Raw genomic sequence first — 21,582 nt, 5'->3', positions numbered from 1 at the left:
TCCCGACAAGTCACTCTTCCCACACTGCCTTGCTGGGCTGACTAGCTGCAACATAATCACCAAACAGACCTCCCCCCCCCAAGCTGTTCATATTAGTCCCCCACTGAGCTGTTATTGGCTGGTTGCCCACTAGATACAGTTCAGATACCATTTTGTACAGACAATATCTGCTCTTGGATCAGAGCTGGCTCAGCCATTAGGCAGGCTTAGGCCTCTGCTTCGGGCAGGCAGGGCACGCCCATGGGTGCCCTGCTTGCCCTGCCACCTCCACCAGCAGCAGAGAAGTGCCACTGCCATTGGCACTGATTTTAGGCAAAACCACATCCATTTTGGGTGCAATCTCTCCCAAAATCAGTGCCAAGGGTGGTGCTGCTCCTTCTCCCACCTCAGATGTGGCAGGGCATGTGGTGGCGGCAGCAGGAGCAGGTAGGTGGTGGGAGCAGTGGCAGGGCAAAGCAGCACTTCCTGTTTCCCCTCAAGTGGTGAAATGGGACACGACACCCTGTCTTGGATAGAGTTAATAGGCACACAACACACAGCCATGCATGAGATAGCACTGAAGCAGTAGTGTGTATTTATGTGTATTAGAACTCCACTTTAGATCAGTGAGGCTATTTTGGCCAAGCCCTGCCCACCTGCCTTAAACCTGATGCCATATATGTCAGGTGCTGGAAAGGTAAAGTCATGGCTGGACCAAAATGGGATTTGAAGGCACCATTGACCAGCTGCTTGGGGTTGCCTACAGAGCCCTCTGCATAGTGCCTGACATTGCTCTTCTCAGGCCCTGGTGGTCAACTGATTGTTAGGGCTCCCATAATGTTGTCCACAGATCTCTGCTGGCAGAGGTGATCAGATGACCATCCATGCCTGCAGGGAGCCATAGGCAGCATGTTGACACTTTGATCGTCAGCTGACAAGCACCACACATGTCATACAGTATAATTTCAAATGGTGCAGGTAACATTGGGACACCTGATGCCCCCCACACCTGTCAAATTTGGGCTATGGTGGTTGGGGGAGATAAGGCCAGATCCTCCACTTCAGAAAGACCCTATATTTCTGAAATCTATTGATTATTGTGTCAATATTCCGCCTTTCCTGTAAGGAGCTCAAGGTGCCACCTATGGCTGCACAACTCCCTGTATTGTCTTCACAACAACCCTGCGAGGTAGGTTAGGTTGAGAGAAGGTGACTGGCCCAAGTTCACCTAAGTGAGCTTCATAGCTGTGTGTGGATTTGAACCCAGTCTCCCAGATCCTTGGCCAGCATTTTGCCCACTATACCACACTGGCTCCGAATTAGGGCAGTGCCCTTTTTAGGCCAGCCAAAGCAGCGTGCAGAGACTTTTGAGTTCTCCAGAACTAGATGGCAAACACAGCAACATTTCTTTCCACAGTGTTATATATGGGTCTTATGGAGGGCTGCTGCACACATTATACAGTGGGAAGCACTTGCCACTATGGGGTGCATCTTTTTACACCCATATTCTATATATATAAAAAATTCACCTCCAAGTTCTGTAACGTGAGTCCCAGGTAGTGCTTCTGAAGAACTGTATGAAATAGGGAACCCAAAAGATCATGTTATAGAAGAAAATGACAAATCAAGAAGTCAGTGGAACTTGTGGGTATTTGCTCAACAGTTCTTCATTCAGATTTGAAACTCTTAAAGTTGTTAACGGAAATAATGTATATTAAAAATAAAAAAAAATCCACCTCCTTAGCAGTGGAATGTACACAATTTACACCAAATTTTGAAAGGCTTCTGAGTTCTGACGATTATATTTAATATTTAATAGGAAGCACCTATTGTGGCTATATTTTAAGAGCAAACCTTGCAGGGGTGAAATCAGCATGCACCTTGCATCACCGACATTTGACATCTGACTGAAGGTGTCAGCAGGCATACAGAAAGAGTGAATCCAGCAAGCATTGCGTACCTGGATTTTCAAAACACTTCTGACAACAAATCTCATGTGAATCCTTTAAAGAAACTCAGAGTGAGGCATGGGGGTGGATGGGAAATGATTGGTATTCTTACAGTACCTGAACGAAAGATCTATGAGTAAGCAGGAAGAGGAATGCCAGGTACATCACCACTATGAGAGAGAGAGAGAGAGAGAGAGAGAGAGAGAGAGAGAGAATATTGGTGGAATTCCCCAGATATTAGGACAGAAGACACAATAACAGAGTCATTCAACTGGAGAAGTTGAAACAGTGTGGTGTTGTGGATGGGAAGCAGGCAAGTCTCCAGTCCCAATGTACTGTGAGTAAAGGATTGCCCTGTTGGTGCCTGTAATAGATGGGAATTTGTATCCTCCTTTGTTTTTATGTGTTCCAATTTATTCTTATTCATTCAATTTATTTTGGGAAATACAGTATATAAGCAAGCTAGAGAAACATGATGTACTGTACCTGAATCTCCAAGCTTAGTAAACAATAGCCCTCCTGGCTGATGCATTGCATCACTTGGATTTTGTTTGCAAAAGTTGTGAAAAGATGTTATTAGTAATGCTAGTACTGTTTGTATACACTGTCATCAGGCTCTCATATGGAGCGATATGGACACCAAGAGAATTATGTGCGAATCTGAGCCAGGAGTTGGTTCATAGGATTTAGATCCTTTTGACTGGCAGTAATTCTCCAGGCAGGGTCTCAGGCAAGGTGGGGCTTGGAGATACTTTGTATTGAACTGGGGACCTTTTGTATGTAAGGCATGTACTCTGCCGCTGACTTATGGCCCCTCCGTGCTTCCTATACTGGGTATGTAAGGCTGGTTTAGCAACCCTGTTACTTGTTCTTGAAAGCAGCCTGCTATCTTTGTAGCTATCTCTTAAATGTAACCAAAACCTTATCTTTCTGTTGCTGCTGCAGTCTCTGGAACAGCTCAGCCCATAGCATAACATGACAGGTCAAAATGCAGCAAATTTCCTGTTTAAACTGAATAATGACATTCATAGTTTGGCTTAACAGCCTTTGACTTATTTATCAGTTAACACTCCCATTTTTTCCCCTTCCTCTAAAAAAACAAAATTCCATTTGATCCCCTTACCAAGTTTCTGCATAGAGGCAATATTTCACCAACTTATAGCTGCTCCCTGGATTTTTAATTATTATTATTATTTGCCTTGGTGCTGTAGGAGAATGGACCATTAGATGAACTTTGAAACATTTCCAAGCCCCATTAGTCTGTGTCTGCAAATTCTTTTGAGTTTACCTCCAGGCCTGTTCACAACTGGTTTTCCTTTCAGCTTCTTGAAAGACAGAGTAGACATCCCCCCCACCCCCGAGTTCTGGTACACGTTGCCTGGTACTATGCTCCACTGATACACATTTCCAAATAACATGCTTGTGGAGAGGTGTGTAAACAGAGCTGTCACCTTTTCAGAGGCAGGAGCCCTGTTTCTTTAATGGCTACATGGCAGACACAAATTCAAGAAGTGAGGCTTTCACTGCATCAGATAATGGGATGAGAAAGCTTCTTCTGTTGAATTTCTGCCTGTTATTTATCTTATGGTTTCTGTCCTACCCTCCCCTGAAGGCAGTGTAGTATAATTATTTAAAATCACAATGCAATAAAATATATTTTTTTAAAGCCTCACATCAATAAAGCTTCATAGGATGCATCCTACCTGAGATGGGAACCACCAACCATAGAATATAAAGGTAAAGGTAAAGGGACCCCTGACCATTAGGTCCAGTCGTGGCTGACTCTGGGGTTGTGGCGCTCATCTCGCTTTATTGGCCGAGGGAGCCGGCGTACAGCTTCCGGGTCATGTGGCCAGCATGACAAAGCCACTTCTGGCAAACCAGAGCAGTGCACGGAAACACCGTTTACCTTCCCACTGGAGTGGTACCTATTTATCTACTTTCCCTTCGATGTGCTTTCGAACTGCTAGGTTGGCAGGAGCAGGGACCGAGCAACGGGAGCTCACCCCGTCACGGGGATTCGAATCGCCGACCTTCTGATCGGCAAGTCCTAGGCTCTGTGGTTTAACCCACAGCGCCACCCGCGTCCCTAACCATAGAATATACACAGGTCCAAAATGTGTTGGTGTGAGTTTGCTAGCTTTCATGATGAAAGGTCCCCTCCAAGTCTCCAAGCTCTTGCCTGCAGCATTTGATCAAAGCATCCCTTCTTTTGCCTGCAAAGCAGCTTTCACCAAACTTGTGCCCTTCATGAAAGTTGTTGGACTACAACTCACATCTGCCACAGCCAGCAACATTTGGAGAGCACCAAGACTGCAGTGTAGCTTTCTAGGAATACAACACAAAACAATCCCATCACCCTCTGTAATTTATTTAGCCTATCTTACAGGGAGCTTTGAAGTCCCATTTGTTTGGGCAGGGGATGGCAACTGCCCCTCCCCCAATGTTTCTCTCAAAACTGATCTACCATTTTTATATTTCTTCCTGATACATACACATTCCACTAGACTGAAATGCCAGATTCTTCCTTCTTTTAGAAGACGACCACAATTACTGTGCTCAGTGGCATATAAAGAGCAAACAGCAAAATAATTGTTTCCCAAATGTTACTCCATTCGTCTAACCATAAAAGCCTGGCTTTTTTCTGGGGTGGGTGGGGCAGGGGGAAAAGAATTCCAGTGCACAGAAAACCTGGTTGAAAGGGCAGACAGATTTTAAAGCAAGCATTCGTGTTTATAGAGCTGCTTTCCTCAACATCTAGCAACTTGGCAAAGTTCCCTTAACAGCCATATTTACTCCAAACTAAATGTGCACATAATTTTGTCCAAAACATGCATCCCAAGAAGGTGAGGGAAATAAAAAACAACTGGTTTTGAGGAAGAAGTCTGATCCTTTAGTCCCATTGGGATCAGTCAGGTTAGGCACACTTAATGCACTGGATCAGGCCTTCATCGGCTTTAGGTCTACAGTCAAGAAACCCAGTCCTGTGTTCCAGTTAAGAATGCCTCTGCCGCCCAACTGCTTCACCCATAAGAAGTCATTCAGTCTCCTGAACTCCAGCCAGTTCAGTTTCCATCTTCATTGTTTTCACTTTGTCCATTTGTGCTAGCATTTGGCTTGTTCTTTGTTTACCCTCCACATTGCCCCATTAAAGCCTTGTTTGCTTTCCCATTCTGTGTTTTGAGATACCTGTACTTTTGTCTTGGGGTGGGAGGACTTTGGCAAGGGAGGGGGAGAAATGAGCATCCGTGCTTTATGTGTGAGGGGGCCAGCCTTGGAATGGGCGTGGTGGTGGGGAGATATCAATAGGGATCATGTATGCTTAGTTATACAAAGACCTTGGGGCAACAATTTAACATCACAACAACCCTGTGGAGTAGACCTACCCAGAGAATGACCTTGCCCTAAACCTTTAGCCTAATTAAGATGGGATTTGGATTTAGCTTTGCCATTTCCATTCCCATGCTCCCAACTGCTTTTCTTCACTGGCTTTTTTGCATTGCTGCTGCTGCTGTGTGTGGAAAACTGAATAAATGTATGTTGGGGTTTGGGGCGCGCACTCTTCACTGGCATTAATCTTCTGCTTTGAATTAGCACTCATGCTTTTGAAGTGCAGCCTTTGATCTTCTACATGCTTACTCAGAAGTAAGTTTCACTGAGCCCTGTTTAGGGAGGTTTTTAATATTTGATGTTTTAATCTGTTTGGGAACAACCCAGAGTGGCTGGGGAAACCCAGCCGGATGAGTGGGGTATAAATGATATATTATTATTATTAGGAGTTCAGTGGGGCTTTTCATGAGTGTGCATAGGATTGTGACCAGGCTTGCAGAACCTTACCAGGACTCTGCTGTGAGTAAGCTTGTGGCTGTCTTTGCCAGCTCAGATTCCCCTTGGTGGGAGAGGATACACAGCCTCAATCTGTGCATGTTTACTTTGTAGAATGGCCTACTTGAATTCAACAGGACTTGCTCCCTGGAAAAAAAGTGCAGAGGATTGCAGACCTAGACCTAAGCATGCCGCTTTTTTTTTTTTTTTGGCAAGTCCCGCTGAAATGAATGACATTTACTTTTTTAAAGTAAACATGTTTGAAGACAGGATATTAGTTTCTGAGTCTGCCATGAGAGAGTTTTAACCACCAAAGCCTCATCTCCTCCTTGAAGACACTGTGCTGCCTTCAGGAGAACTTGTCCAGCCGTTTTCTTTTTTTAAACGGCCGGCTCTGGACCTTTCCCCTTTTTAGCCGCTCTGTCTTTGCTATCTGCACCCCTGGGCAGCAATTATCCCCCCACTCCCAGCTTCTGCCTACCTCCATTGCACTGTGGGATGCTCATTATTCAGAGAATGACAATGCTCCTTTGATCATTGACTAGCATTCTGAACCATGTGACCCTGGAGGGGGCGGGTCTTTCTCTGCTAACACAGCCAGGAGAATAAGAGAGTTTTCAGCTGCTTGGGTGAGTCTCCTCAAAACTGCCTTTGTTCTTTGAAATAATTCAAACTTTTTTCTCCTACCCCTTTGCACTGCAACTGCAGATAGGTTGCTTTCTCTCTCTCCTCCCCACTTCCTGCCTCAGGTTGCGTTGCCATTCTGGCTTTGTGCAGGGTGGGGGGGGTGCAGGAAGGGTGGGCTGGAGGAAGGAAAGAAATCCTTGTGTTTTGTGGGCTGTTTTATGACAAGGCAATTGGATTTGCGAGGAAGGAAGGATTCAAGCTTCTTTCCCATTCAGGTTTAGCGGTGCCTGGTGTGATGTGGCGTGGCGTGGCTTTTTGGGGGTGGGTGGGGAGGGAAGGGAAGGACAAGGGTGCAGAAAGCGTGTGAGCCTCATGTCTAGGACCCTGAAACTAGCGAGAACCAGGAACTAGGGGAATTCAGTTTCCATGTCTTGACCAGATTTCTTCGCTGCAGAAAGAAAAGGGCTTTGTGCCTCACAGCTATCTCTTTGTAAATATTTGGCCAATGGAGCCGAGTGTGCTAATTTCTGCCTCTGAGGCTTCCCCACCCCACCCCCAGTTTTTCCTCTCTCCACATAGTGTACGTTGCACTCTAAAGAGAAGGGACAAAACTTCACTGTAATCCACCCCCCCCTCCCAAACCCATCCTCCCCTTTACTACTTATTATCTAGCCATCTGGCTTGAGAAAGCACAGTGTGAGTGCCTGGGTTTTCCTGTCTTTGCAGAACATAAGCCCCAGAGGTAGGTGTGCTGGACTTGTACATGCCTTGGTTTTTAAACTCTGCTAACTGTTCCTCTGGGAACTTCTTCCTCTCTCTGCCCCCTCTGGGTTTTGCTATGTTCATCAGTACTGCTGGGGCTCCGCCACTTATGGGGGAGGGGTGTAGGAAACAGAAAATGGGGCTGTATATCCCCCCCCCCGTTTTTAATGTGTGTTGGAGGAGGGACGGAGGCAGAGAGGTTTCCAAATAAACTGTTCTGAAAAGGAATAAACTGTTCTGACAAGGAATTTTAGAGTACGGGAGTTACGGGGGCAGGATTGCTGTGGGGCAAAGTATTCTGTGTATTGGGATGTTTCTTTATAGTAAGGGTCTATCTGGTGCCCCTTCTTGGTTGAAGGAGGGGCATCGGAAGTTATTTATTTAATAACATGCAGTGCGGCTTCATTTGGGAATGGATCAAATGGCAACCACCCAACCTTTGTAAAACTCATTTCCCTTTGGGCAAACTTTGCAATGAAATACGATGTATGCAGGCCTTTGTGTTGAGGCCTACTGTGTGCCATGGGGCCAGCAGGGTAAGGTGGGTGTGGGGATGTTGAGGCCTGTTTTATTCTTGGAGGGGGGGCAAGGCTGTTTTGCAGCTATCGTACACTTTTCTTTCCATCCCAAAATGTGCTTCTTTAACCTTTAAGTCTTTGCAGTTTTGCCAAGATAACCACATGGAGTGCACAAGGGTGGGGGTGGGAGGGAGTTGCAGTTGCTCCTTTCTTTTTCTTTTTTGCAAGCTGAGAATGAGAAGGGAATGTAGGAAGGGAAGGGAATAGACCTGAAATGCAAACTTGTCCATTCACAGTTGTGGAGTGGAGTGAAGGGAGCAGTATGGGCCCTGTGGTTTCTGAAGGGGGGGGGGCACTAATCCATGCAGTGCCAAGGTGCATGGCTTGTTTGCATTCCCTGGTAGGTGCCCTCTGCAGTCACTTCCAGAAGAGGGTTTGCACATGCCGGCACACCTTCTGCAAATCAAATCTAAAAACAACTTTCCCTTAAACTCAAAACTTCTCTTGTGTATGAAACTGACATCCTTGCTTTAATTTTCCCAGTGGGAAGGGAAAAATGCTTCCCCTATCTTCTCATGCTAACGAAGCTGAGTCTGGGATGAACCTGACCTGATCTAGCGCAGGACCCACTGGGACCTCCTGTGTCCTCCATGAAGGAACAACAACTTACTTTTCCGTTCCTCCTATCCCTATAACAAGCCAGGACAAGAGGCTGAGTATGTGCAGCTGGGATTCTAATTGTGCCATTGTTCCTAGCTGATGGGGAGACAGATTGCAGTTACTGAGTCTTGCATGCCAAATCTTTTCTTCCTAGCAGGAATGGGTAAGTTGTGGTTTTTGGGGTGTGTTTTTTTACTACGGAAGGCAACTCTCCCTCTTCATTCAAATCCCTTCTCAAACTTCATATTGTGAAAACGTTGGCTCGATATCTCAGTCCCTTTCTTCAAGCAAAATGATGCTTAAGCATGTGTAATATCATTTGCTTGTGTCGATTCAATGTAGCATCTCATATCCTCCCGCCCTCCTCAGTTACCCTATCTTATCTCCCTCTATTGTTCCATTCCCTCCCAGCTGTTTCATACTTCACAATCTAGACTGGAAGCTCCTTGAGGCAGAGACCTGTCCTTTTTCTTTATTTGCTATATTTCTCTGTAAGGTGCCATGTTCACTGATGGTTCTGTGCAGATGATAAAAGCCGGATGAGCTGCAGGATATTTTAGGCATCCTTAATTTGCATAAATGTGGTGGCTGCCGGAGCATTATCTTGTTGTATTTCTCTAGTGCATTTCGTTTCATTTTGGAGGAGACACAAGAGTGGTGTTGGCCTTGTAATCCCCTTCCTTTAGTCCACTCTACAATCATACCCTTGTTGTTTTGTAGCAAAGTTACTGGACTTGAACTGAGGTGAGATTGTTGTTGTATTGTGTGCGTATATCATAATGTAAGTTGCCGTACTGTGTGCTGTGTCCCCAAAAGCAGCCTAAAGGTAAAGGTACCCCTGCCCGTACGGGCCAGTCTTGACAGACTCTAGGGTTGTGCGCTCATCTCACTCTAGAGGCCAGGAGCCGGCGCCATCCGCAGACACTTCCGGGTCACGTGGCCAGCGTGACAAGCTGCATCTGGCAAGCCTGCACCAGTGCAGCACACGGAACACCGTTTACCTTCCCGCTAGAAAGCGGTACCTATTTATCTACTTGCACTTTTAAGGGTGCTTTCGAACTGCTAGGTGGGCAGGAGCTGGGACCGAAAGATGGGAGCTCACCCCGCCGCCGGGATTCGAACCGCCGACCATACGATCGGCAAGTCCTAGGCACTGTGGTTTTACCCACAGCGCCACCCGCGTTGTTGTATTGTGTGTGTATATCATAATGTAAGTTGCCTTACTGTGTGCTGTGCCCCCAAAAGCAGCCTATACAGTTTATAAATAACATGTATTATGGCTTAAGAAGCTAGATCTGAAGCCTGCAGGCGATGGGAAATAAATTAGCCTTTCGAAAAAGGAAGAAGCTTGTTTGAACTATGTTTGTAGGAGTGCCTTGTAAGAGGAAGCTCATTAAACCTTTTGTGTATTGACCATCCCTGTTTCAATTAGAGCCAGTGAAAGCTTCTGGGTCCTCTCTTTCTCTCTCCATGTGGGGAATAAGCGTTGGCCTGCCTCTTGGTTGAAGGAGCCTTTGAAACAAGTAAGAGAGAAAAGAACTAAGCCAGCTCATAGTTTGAAAAAGCTCCAGAGAGATTGTGCACACATTGCCCCATGCCAAGAGATGTTTGTGCCGTTTACTAACAAGCCAGCCTCCAAGCTGTGGCTGAAGGGCATTCCACTAGCAGGAAGGTAAAGTAAGGATGTAAACTGCCTTCTTCCTATAGCAAAATAGCAGCGGCAGATACTCCAGGCTACAAAATGCTTACTCCATGATAAAGGGAATAAAAAAGGAAGGCGCGGAGAGGAAGAAAAATCTCCCACACCAGCATGTATGAAACTTGGGGGAGTGTCTTTAGTCCTTTGTGTACAGGAGAGGATTTGCCAGCAAATAACATGTCCTTCAGCATTTGAGAGTGGTTGGCGTTGCACAGCAGTTAAAGTCTTGAATCCTGTGCACACTTGGGAGTAAGTCCACACATGCAGTGAGGGTTGTTTCTGAGTAAACATCCTGTATGAGTGTGCAACTTGGTTTCTAAGATTAACCTAAGCTTTGCATCTGTAATGGGAGTATTCATTACAGGTATTTAATGAGCTTCCATGGAAAGGGGCCTTTGTGCACAAACAAGTGGGGAAATTCATTTCAAATGATTTAATTGCATCCAAACATTCTGAAGTGCTATTGATGTTTGAGAATTACTTTATTCTAAATGATAACAACTGGGCTGGAAGGTGGGAATTTAGTTTGGAACACTTCAGTTCAAATCCTACCTTGCCAAATTAGGCAGATAGGCTGCCAACATTGGATAGAGCAATATTTTTCCCCCAAGTGGGCAACAAAGCAAATATGCCAAATAAATGAACACACACAACTAGCGTCTTGAGAAGGTTGAATATTTCTGGCAGATCTGGTGACTGATCAGTGGTGAGGCCTGGGTAGAGCTGGCCTCTAATAAACTTCTTTCCAGCTGTACAGCTCCATAGGTTCACAGCGGGTTGACCTGCTAGGTAGACCTGGCATCCGGACAATGCAACTGAAACCCTCATCCCCACCCCAACTCCCTTCACCTCCTGTAGCCCGTAACTAATTGCACTGCTGCTACAATTAACTTCACAGCACCTCACCCCACTGCATTTCCCTAAAGAAATAAAATAAAACCAGGTTAACAACACTGGACTACACTCCAGAGTTGTCATACTCATGTTGCTTAAGGAAGGGTGTGGGTAGTGTATCATAACACTGGGCTTCTTTGTAGGGTTGGCATAACTCACACCTTCTCAGCCACAGTCTTGCTCCCTGCAATATAATAATAGTGGACTTTAGTGGAATTTACAAAGTACTTTTTAAGATGTTTAGAAACTCAGAAAATTCTTTCCCCCCCCATGCAATGACTTGAATGAGGAATGTGAGTTGACACACTTCCCTAGTCACAACCACACTAAAATCTGATCCCCCCCCCATGGGACAGTGATCACTTCCCCACCAGAGAAGATAAGCAGAAAAGGCTTCAAAACAAACCAAGAACTTAGATAACAATGAGTGTTTCACTCTAGCTTTCTAGGATTTCATTGCTAGGAATTCATTGTCTAAAAACACTGAAAGGTGGAAGCAAGCTAGTTTTGCACAGAACAAATGAGAAGAACAGTACCTGTACATTTTGCATTCAGGAGATTATGGTCTGGGGGGAAATCCCAATGAGCACGCCTGCCTGCCTGCCTTAAAGGCGTACTGAGATGATTATTGAGATTATATATGTGAAATGCAGGAATTAAAATGGGAATAATAATATGAATCAAGGTTCCTCACTTTTCACAGTGGCTGTCATGCCTCAGCATGACAGGCAGGTGTTTTTCTCTATACTATATTTGCACTAATCTATGCCATTGTGCTGTTTTCATTGGCTGTTTCCCAAAGTTCTAAAGACAGGGGTGGGGAAAAGAGGAGGAGGCAGGAGGGAGAAAGTTAGGGACTGCATTAAATGACTTGTGGGAGTTAAGGTCTTGATGGGGGAGAAAAGGGGTGTGTGACAGTTCTGGTCCTCTGGTGACGGGAGAAAAGAGAGGAAGAATTGGGGAAGGAGCAGGTGGAATTGGGTGGGGATAAAGGTGACACTTGGGACGCAGGTGGCGCTGTGGGTAAAAGCCTCAGCGCCTAGGGCTTGCCAATCGAAAGGTCGGCGGTTCGAATCCCTGCGGCGGGGTGCGCTCCCGTCGTTCGGTCCCAGCGCCTGCCAACCTAGCAGTTCGAAAGCACCCCCGGGTGCAAGTAGATAAATAGGGACCGCTTACAAGCGGGAAGGTAAACGGCGTTTCCGTGTGCGGCTCTGGTTCGCCAGAGCAGTGATGTCACGCTGGCCACGTGACCCGGAAGTGTCTTCGGACAGCGCTGGCCCCCGGCCTCTTGAGTGAGATGGGCGCACAACCCTAGAGTCTGGCAAGACTGGCCCGTACGGGCAGGGGTACCTTTACCTTAAAGGTGACACTTAAAGGAATGACAGAAAATATGGGAAATAGGAAGGTGTGAGAGGGAGACAGTTTTAGGGCTCTGGTGATGGAGAAAGAAAGTTGGAAGAAGAAGAAGAAGAAGGGTTTGGTTTTGATATCCCGCTTTATCACTACCCTAAGGAGTCTCAAAGCGGCTAACATTCTCCTTTCCCTTCCTCCCTCACAACAAACACTCTGTGAGGTGAGTGGGGCTGAGAGACTTCAGAGAAGTGTGACTAGCCCAAGGTCACCCAGCAGCTGCATGTGGAGGAGCGGGGAATCGAACCCGGTTCACCAGATTACGAGTCTACCGCTCTTAACCACTACACCATACTAGCTCTCAAGACTTGAGACTTGGAGAAGACTTGGAGAGAAGGAAGACTTGAAGAGGGGGGAAATGGGTGTGTGGCCTTAAGGTAGGCAATGAAAGAGAATATGTCAGTGTCCCTTGCTCCGTGCTGCACTCAAATTCTTCCCTCTTCCAGTCCTCAGCTCCCTCATATGAGACATATAAAGGATGTGGTCCCCTCAAATATTCCATTGTGCCTTCACATAATAATGTGTTTCTCTCCTGGTGCCATGTGCTGTCTTCAACACGAAGTTCCAGATTCAGTATAGTAATTTAGAACAGATATTTCATTAACAAGGAAGAACCCATATAAGTACAGCATCCATCTCCAACTGAACAAGCTGGATTGCTCTTTCTAAAGAAGATCCCAGCGTGAGCCTGCTGAGTTGGAATTCATTTGCAGGTTTGACATTTTCCAACTTGGGTTCAACAGAGACGTAAAGCTCCATTCCCTACACACACTTAGTTAGGATTAAGTCACCTTTGAACTCAGCAGGGCGGGCTTCTGAGGAGAAATCTATAAAACTGCAGTGTGCACATGACTATTTACAACAGAAAGTAACTGTCTCTCCTAGGGGTTTGTGTATTCTCTTCATCTTGCTCTGCTGATTCACTGCCAGTTGAAAGTAGGTCATACCCACTCCACACCGTGGCCACCACACTTGTTAGACCTTCTGTCTAAGCTCTGGTGTGTGTGTGTGTGTGTGTGTGTGTGTGTGTGTGTGTGTTATGTATCTGTTTGTTAATCCACAAATAACATGACATATGTTGGACAGAGCAAGCTCTGGGCCATGGGAGCTTCTGCCTCAACAAATGGGTTGCCCTCCTGTTGCTTTGTCTATGCCGAAAATATTATTTTTAAAGTTGCAAAAAAAAAACAACCCACCCCAGTTATCCTTGTTTGTTAAACCCTTCTTGTTGAGTTTTACTATTACTTCAGAGTAGGGGAGGCTTGGTTAGGTAATATTGAGAGAGTGCAACAGAAAAATGCAACAGAAATTGAGTCTTTTGCTATACTGTAATCCTTTGGAAACTAGCTGGTCTGCCTGTTCCTAGAGGTCAGTCAGCCACAGTTGCTCAGAATTCTCCCTTTGTTTCCCCTAATTGAACAATCACCATATGAACAGTCCTTTTCCCACTCCCTTCCCCAGGGGCCTTCTGTTGGAGATGCTGAAGAGATGGATAGTCAGTATGGCGCTTCCCCAGATGTGCAGGGGCTGAGGGAAGAGTGAAAAGGGGGGGAAATGTGAAGGGGGTGATGAAGCAGCCTGGCCTATTCAATTAGGTGTGACATAATGGATCCAGTAAATTTAGAACACATTAGAAGGGGAGATCTGAAACTACGGCTAGAGGAAGCAATGGTTTGTTTGTTTGTTTGTTTGTTTGTTTGTGTATGCATGCATGCAGATTATCTTTAAAGGGTACCAAAGGTGGGAACTGAAAGAGAGCAGCAGTTTACAAGGTGTTTTGAGAGAAGGGCAAGAATGAATGAGTTAAAGTTACAACAGGTTGAATGAAATGTTTCCAGACTGTAAAGGTTGTCCTGAGAAACTCTGGAATCTCCTGGTCTGGGCACCTTAGGAAGGAAGTGTGTGTGTGTGTGTGTGTGTGTGTGTGTGTGTGTGTGTGTGAATTAGGAAATGGAATGCACTATTAATTCCATAGATTGTTAGAGTATATTAGTGCTGTGGCAAACCTTCAGATGACCTTTATTTTGCCCATTCAAAATAGAGGCAAAGCAACGTTGCTACCAGAAAAGGAGGTAGAACTTAGCTATAAATAAATAAAATAATCAAATCAAATAAATTTCAAGGGAAGAGGCAGATGGGTTTGTGCTTACCCTTGGAATTAACAAGGTGTCTGAGGGCTCTGCTTGCTTAGTTCAAACAATATTATAAAAAGCCCCATGTTTCTTTGCAGACAAGATGTCAGCCTAGCAGGGCTTCCTGGAGTGACCATGTGACATTGCGAGGCTGGAGAACAGGGCTTTTTTTAGGGTGCTTGCTTGAGCTAAATGATAAATTAATTTCCCACCCACCAAGTTCTCCACTTCTGCAAAGGAGGGAGGAGGGAAACAAGCCCAGCAGAGTTTGTGGCACATTGTTGGAATATATGGAGGCCTGGATACTGAGTGGGATTTATGGCTTGCAAACTGCCCTGATGTAGCCAGTTCCGGGTCTGGTTCTCTGATTCAAAGGCAAGAGAATGTGTGACTGGCAGCAATGCTGGTTTGGGTGTGAAGCCTTCCCCTATCTGGAAAAGGTGGCTTGTTAGCAAATTCAGTCACCTACTATTTGGAATGGGGTGGGGAATTTTGGGGAGAAATCAGACTGCAACAGTGAGGAGAGAGATTGCTGCCCTGGTGTGCTTTGCCCTTCCTTTTAGTACTGACTGCTATGGAAGGCATGGGATGGCAGACTGCAGCCTTCATGGACCTGTGAGAGGAATATTTTCCTCTTGGTTTGCATGCTTTTGACTTCAGCCCATTTCGAGATGTGTAAAGTGATGGGAGAGGGAAACTAAAGCCACCAGTTTCTCCAGTCTTGGGGACAGATGGACGCATTTCACAACTTGCATATGAGGGACCCAAATGAGCTAGTGCTCTGAGGTCAGCCCAGCGTCATACAGGCTCAGGCCTTCCGGCCCTGTTGTCAGGAACTGACTATGCGACAAGGGGGAGTGTGTGTTGAGTTTCCCAGGGAAGTGCTTCCAAAGGAAGCGGGTGGGAGAAATATTCTACACAAGAGCACACATTCAGCATCTGGTGCCACCCCATGGAGATAAACAGGAAACCTTTAACAACTCATTTGTCACTGCAAATGAAAACAGCCAGTCAGCTGCCCAAAGGAGAGGCTGGAGCCACAAAGCTCAGGAGGTCAGCAGATTGGAGATCTATGATTCCATATCTCATGAAATGGGACAGGAGCTGCGTAGGGCACAGATAAGAATCTAGAATCATTCTAGGTCGAAAGCAGCATGCTGGGGATGAACACAAACAATTCCAGATTGAGCAAAACTACATTTTTATGCTGCAGGTGGGTTAGTGTGCGTGCAGCCAGATTCCCTTGCCTTATTCCAGAATAGAGCCATTATGTTAGTAGGCTTACCCTTGAGTCAGTGGACTGAGGGGTGCAGTTTTAGACTGCTACCCTCAATCTGCTTATCACAGAGAAGTCTTTAATCAGCCCCGCATATTATAGTGGGCTAGAATGAGCCAAGGATTGAAGCATTAGTGATGGAAAACCACCAGAAGAATGCAGTATGGCAGCCTCTGAAAATAAGCTGTTTTTGACAAAGTAGAACAGATTATTATTGTGCTCAGCAGAACAAATGCATATTATTCTATTGGGTGGTTTTATTTTCTTGTGAGTCTAATTTTACAGCAACAACGCAGAAAGAGAGAGTCATTGTTCTTTGCACTTGGGGTTGTACGGAGGCACAATTGCCTAAGAGTTGGTTGTTGTGTTTATCATTTTATTTTTATTTTAGGTATTTATACTTCATTCTTCCATAAAATTCTCTGAGTGGCTTACAAATGGGGCTGGGTGATGTTGGGTTTTCAGCATCGCGGTGTATCATCAGCCAAACATTGTGGTTTGGCGATATACCACAATGTTGAGAAAAGATGCTGGGGGAGCTGAGGCGCTTTCACCCCAGCGCCTCATGGGGCTCCAGCTCCCAGCTAGTTTGCTTTTCCCTCAGCGCTTTGGGCGCTGGAGGCAGAGAGGCTCAGGAGCTGTGATGGTTTCGCCAGTGAATACCACTGAGTGAAGCTGTCAATGTGGTCTGCTCCCACATATCGGTCCTGGACGATATATCAATATATTACACAGGCCCTACTTATGAAACACAAAACCTAGAGAGAGAAATATTGCACCATATCCAGTTTTAAAATCTGGATGTTTCTTCCATGAGGCAGCTGGTAACTAGAAGTATCTGCGCTAATGCTTTCCAAGAGGTAGGTAACTAAAAGCCCCATTCTCCACAGAGTTAGGTGCTGTTTGTGTTCTTCAGAGTAAATATTCTTAAATGTTGCTATACCCTGTGTTAACTAGGTAAAGCTTGAGTGTTCTCCCACACTAAGGACTGATTGAGCAACATTTTAAGCTGTCAAAGCTTGGATGCTCGTTTTTAGCAAAACAACAATCCTGGATATTTTTACTTACATTTTTTTCTTTCAACTAGAGATTATAACAACAATTAGAACAATGAAATCAGAGCCTGAGTGCCACTTGTTATGAGTGTGGCGTCAATCAGTTATGACAACCTCTTAAAATGTTAGTAAAATTTCAAGGACTGTTTCTCCCTCTCTCCTCTCCTCCTCTGCAGAGTTTCCAAAATGCCAAGGTATTTTGAGTACAACGCTTTTAGGCTTCCTCCGTGTACTATAGCAGACCCTATTCCATTGGCAACTGCTCTTGAGATCCTTCTAGAAAGCAGTTCACTGTTCACTCTGCTGATCACTTTGTTTGAAACATTCCCAATTTCTTTGCTGCTTGTCTTTGTGGCGCATGCTTTCTCATGCTGTTTCACAAAACATAAGATGCATCTATAGAAACATTGGCTTGTCAATGTTGTTTCTTTCCCCCTGGTGCCAATATAGTTGTGTTGCGGAGTGGTTTATGAAGCTATTGATACAGTCCATTTTAGCTGTTGTGCATGAATCAGTCTGGAGGTGTGGATCTGTGGGACATATTCTCCTTCCTTCATAGCAAAGGGTCAGCCAGCTGGCTCTGGCTCATTCCTTAGGAATGTCTTGCTTTTTCTTCATCCCCAAAAGAAAAGGTAGCATTTGACAGCTCTTTCTCCAGCTTCATCCATTTTTCCTGGAGGCACAGCAGTGCAATGGGAAATGGTGAAAACAGCATAGCAGACATAGATCTTCAGTGTTGTTTAATTGTTGCGGAATTAGACAGTGTGTGTGGGGGGGGGGATGGATTCCTTGCCCCCTATATGTGATGCTTTCATTTCAATAGCAGTACTTAATACTGAGCATATTACACCAATCCTGATCCGACTGCACTGGTTATCAATTAGTTTCCAAGCCCAATTCAAAGTGCTGGTTTTGACTTATAAAGCCTTAAACATCTCAGGACCACAATACCTCAAGGACCGCCTCTCTACATATGAACATGCCAGGACCTTGAGGTCATCTTCTGAGGCCCCTCTTCACGTGCCTCCTCCACAACAGGTCTGGAGGGTGGCAACACAAGAACAGGCCTTTTCTGCAGTGGCTTCCCATCTGTAGAATGCTCTCCCCTGGGAGGGTCACCTGGCACCTTCATTATGCACCTTTAGGTGCCAGGCAAAAACATTCCTATTTAACCAGGCCTTTGGCTAATTGACATCCAATTCCCTTTTAAAATATGTTGGGGAAGGGGGAATTATTGGGTTATTCTTGTTTTGTTGTTATTGTGTATTTTGTGTTTTATATTATCACCTAGTAACCTAGATCAGGGGTGAGGAACTTGAAGTCCACATGCATGAGGGCTTTCCCCATGCCTAATTAGGGGAGTGATCTTCATGCAGATGCAGCTCACAGGGAGAGAGGTTTTAATTCTTCACCTCTCACCGCTTCCTAGCTGCTGTGTAGCTTGTGGGCTGCCTGCTGAGAAGGACATGGATTCTACCAGCAGATGCACAATTTGATGGCATTCTAGACATTATTACAACCAATTACCACTAGTGATGATGGAGTATGTGGGCTTTGGCACCAGTTCACCAGAGATATGCTCTGCCTATTTCTTTCCCCAAGTAAAGCAAGATGGGCAGTTTGATGGCAGTGGTCAAGTGTGAGCAAGCAAAATCCATCCATTCAGCTGGCTATCTGAACCTGGCTCCAGTTCCCTGGCTTCAACTAAATGTGAACCTGGAAAGAGTTTGCATTCTGCAGAAGTGAGACCAGCTGCTGCTGGGCAAGCCCATGTTTGGCAACAAGTGGAGGATTTTCACCAAGATTAAGGAGATTAAGGCCCTAATGCCCATTGATAGTGGGCAAAGCTTTATTAAGTCATAAAAAGTGGAGTTGTAATCCATTTGCAATGTGCATGTTGCTGCACTGCCAGCAGGCCAGATTGAAGCTGGATTGCAGCACAGTGGCAGGGATATCTTCCACTGTTGATTGTGGGTCTCTCTTTCTCTCTCTCTCTCTCCCTCTTACTCAACAAATGACAACCCTACCTTCAGAATGGTGCATCACTACAGCTCTTGGCAGAACAGTGAAGGAAAGGCAGGCATCCAGCTGAGCTGTGTTACATTTTTAATCAACGGAAAGCTGAGCCCTGATTATGGGAAATAAGGCCGCTAATAGCAATTCATTATGGAGAGGAAAAGCCAACTCATGAGTGCAGGAGGAGTTGGACAACCTGCAGCTCTCAATGGTGGTGAAATGAACTGAAGAAGCCCATGCGAAGCTGGTACAGGGTGAGTCTTTTAAAAGAGGCCCTGTGGAACATGTGTGCTCTGTATCCACAGGGCCTCTTTTAAAGGACTCACCCTGTATAACTCAATTTAATAGCTTGAACCTTGAGTCCTAATCTCATCTTGACCAATCATGTGTTTGCTGGTCTCCTATGACTTGACATTGATCAGCTTTGCAGCTTGACCCCTGTGCAAACTTATTCAGAAGTAAACCCCATTGGGCTGGAGTCAGCTAATGGATCCCACTAGCAGAAGCCAGCACAAGGACTTCTGCTGGGACAATGGGGCTTTCCATCCCTGTCCTCCCCCTGCCCCCCAAGTTGGCTTGTGGAAGGTGTTGTGGGAAACCCAAAACAGTGGCTGGAAGGAGTAGAGGAGAGGAGAGATTCCTCCATCTGGCAAGCTGAAATGCATGTCCTGATGGAACAATCTCCTTAGCACTACACTGCATTCCTCCTATTGAGTCCAGTGAGCTTTCCAAGTAAGTGTGTATAAGGCTTCAGATATAAACAATCTGGTTTAACATCAGATAAGGAATAAGGTGTTTTTTCCCATCCATAAAAGATGGGCATACCAAGTTATATGTGTTTTGAGATCCTATGCAAGATGAAGAAAGTGAAGTTCTTCCTGCATTTAAAGTATGGTATTCATTTTTGACAATGTGCCCTGAAGAGAGCAATGAACCCCCCCCTTTCCCCCTAGAAGAATATGGTAAACAAAAAGTGCTCTAGTCAGCTGGGCCCCCAAGTCTGTCAGCTGTATGACTGTTGTCTCTGTTTAGCTACTGCAACAAACATCCTAAGCTTTGTGGAGGAATAGAACTAGAAAATCAATTAGCTGTTCAATTCATAAAATAAAATAGCAGGGAAGGTTCACTATTCTCTGAGATTTTCCTAGATCAAGAGAGGGCAGGAAAGGGAGTTATGGACATTGGCTCTCTAACAACTACAAAGGTCCATATTACAACATTTGAGAGTCCCTACTAGGAAAAAGGAGTCAGGCATGGCAAGGTCTTCTGAGATTGTTCATTTTTTTCATGTCCACTGAACAGTATAGAGTCCAGTTCTAAGCATGCTTATTCAGATGTGAGCCCCATCACCATGTGAGTGATGTTTCTCTTAGATATGTTAAGCTAAAGTCTTCAGCCTTGAGTTGCATGGTACTTGAACAGCATAACAATTCATATTATATTTCTAATTATTTTCTTTCTAAAGTTTGTAGCCGTCAGGGAAGCTTAATGACAAATGTTCAAGCAAGCAAGAAACCCAAAATATGTTCTTCAACACTTATGATTCTGCATCCATCTTTCAAGCTTGTTACTTATGAGGGTGCTGGTTTCGTTGTTGAATAAGTTGACTACTGACTAGTTTGGCAACTGCCAGACTCATAAAAATGATGCCCACTGTTTCTTAATGACATAAAACTATTATGTGTATCAGTGCTGGTCTTCTAATTCAGATACCAAAGATGGCTTTTGCTGCTGAAAAAGATGTACATTGTCAAAAATGGTGTCTCATGCCTAGCTAATGCACTGGTATGCATTGCCTTCTTTAGAGTTCACACAGGGCCAGCTGGTTAAGGAACCTGTTTGGGAGCTGCTACCCATAAATCTTTGGTGTTCATTCATAAGCTTCCACTCTCCTGAGACAAAACTGTTGCAAGTAGACCTATGAAACATCTTACTGTGTGCCGATCTTCTTTGCACCAGCAGGGCATCTTCAGCTTCAAAGTTGCAAAGAAAACCAGTCTCTGTAACAAAATAACTGCAGATCTCAACAGTTTCTTTATTGCCTTGTGAGGATGCTTTGAGTGTGTGTGACAATTGGCTTGGAAGACTTAAGACCATAGGTAGGCAATCTAAGGCCTGGGGGCCAGATCCGGCCCAATCGCCTTCTAAATCCGGCCTGCGGACGGTCCAGGAATCAGCTTATTTTTACATGAGTAGAATGTGTGCTTTTATTTAAAATGCATCTCTGGGTTTATTTGTGGGGCATAGGAATTTGTTCATCCCCCCCCAAAAAAAATATAGGCTGGCCCCCACAGCTGTTAAGAAGCATTCAAGGCTGGTAATTGAATTGTTTAAATAAGGAGGGATCCAGGCAATTCTTCTTGAAAGAAGTGGACTGCTGCAGTGTCTTTTAAGCTAGCTGATGCTACTGTTAGCTGTTGCTATGGGAAGGATTTGAAGGTGAGAGTTGTTCCATTCCACGGCAAGCAGTGATATGCTTGAATATTTGAGCTCACATTGGGTATGAAATGTAATTGGAGATATTTACTAATATTTCAGTAGCAATTTATTTCTGGTGTGTGATTCCCTGAAAGCAAACTGTGAGAAGAACATATGGACATTGTCTATACACTTCTTGTGGAGTTTACATTATTGGAAGCAAAGCTTCTGTCTGTTTTAGGAGACTGAAAATGTGCAAGAGTTTCATGGTGTATGCTTTACTAAATTCTGGACTGTCTTGCAATGTATTGACATTGTGCGCAAATAGTGACTAAATGGTCTGTTCCAGATGTTGACTTTAA

At 45.0% G+C, this 21,582-nt stretch overlaps 1 protein-coding gene across 4 annotated transcripts in view; it reads left to right on the top strand.

Annotated features, from left to right (window-relative positions):
• The window catches only part of SEPTIN9 (septin 9), a 216,908-nt gene that overhangs the window by 158,158 nt on the left and 37,168 nt on the right, over positions 1-21,582 (top strand). The window contains exon 1 of one of the 4 annotated variants that reach the window (XM_082203942.1): positions 6,239-6,382. The exons of the other annotated variants lie outside the window; for them this stretch is intronic. The gene's annotated coding sequence lies outside the window, so the exon portion shown is untranslated. Of the gene's footprint in view, positions 1-6,238; positions 6,383-21,582 lie in introns of those variants that run through there. 4 annotated transcript variants of the gene reach the window in all.

The sequence above is a fragment of the Podarcis vaucheri genome (assembly GCF_965113315.1).
Source record: "Podarcis vaucheri genome assembly, chromosome: 2".
Classification (NCBI taxonomy): Eukaryota; Metazoa; Chordata; class Lepidosauria; order Squamata; family Lacertidae; genus Podarcis; species Podarcis vaucheri.
Note: the sequence above shows the minus strand (reverse complement) of the source record. Positions and strands in the feature narration are given on the sequence as shown.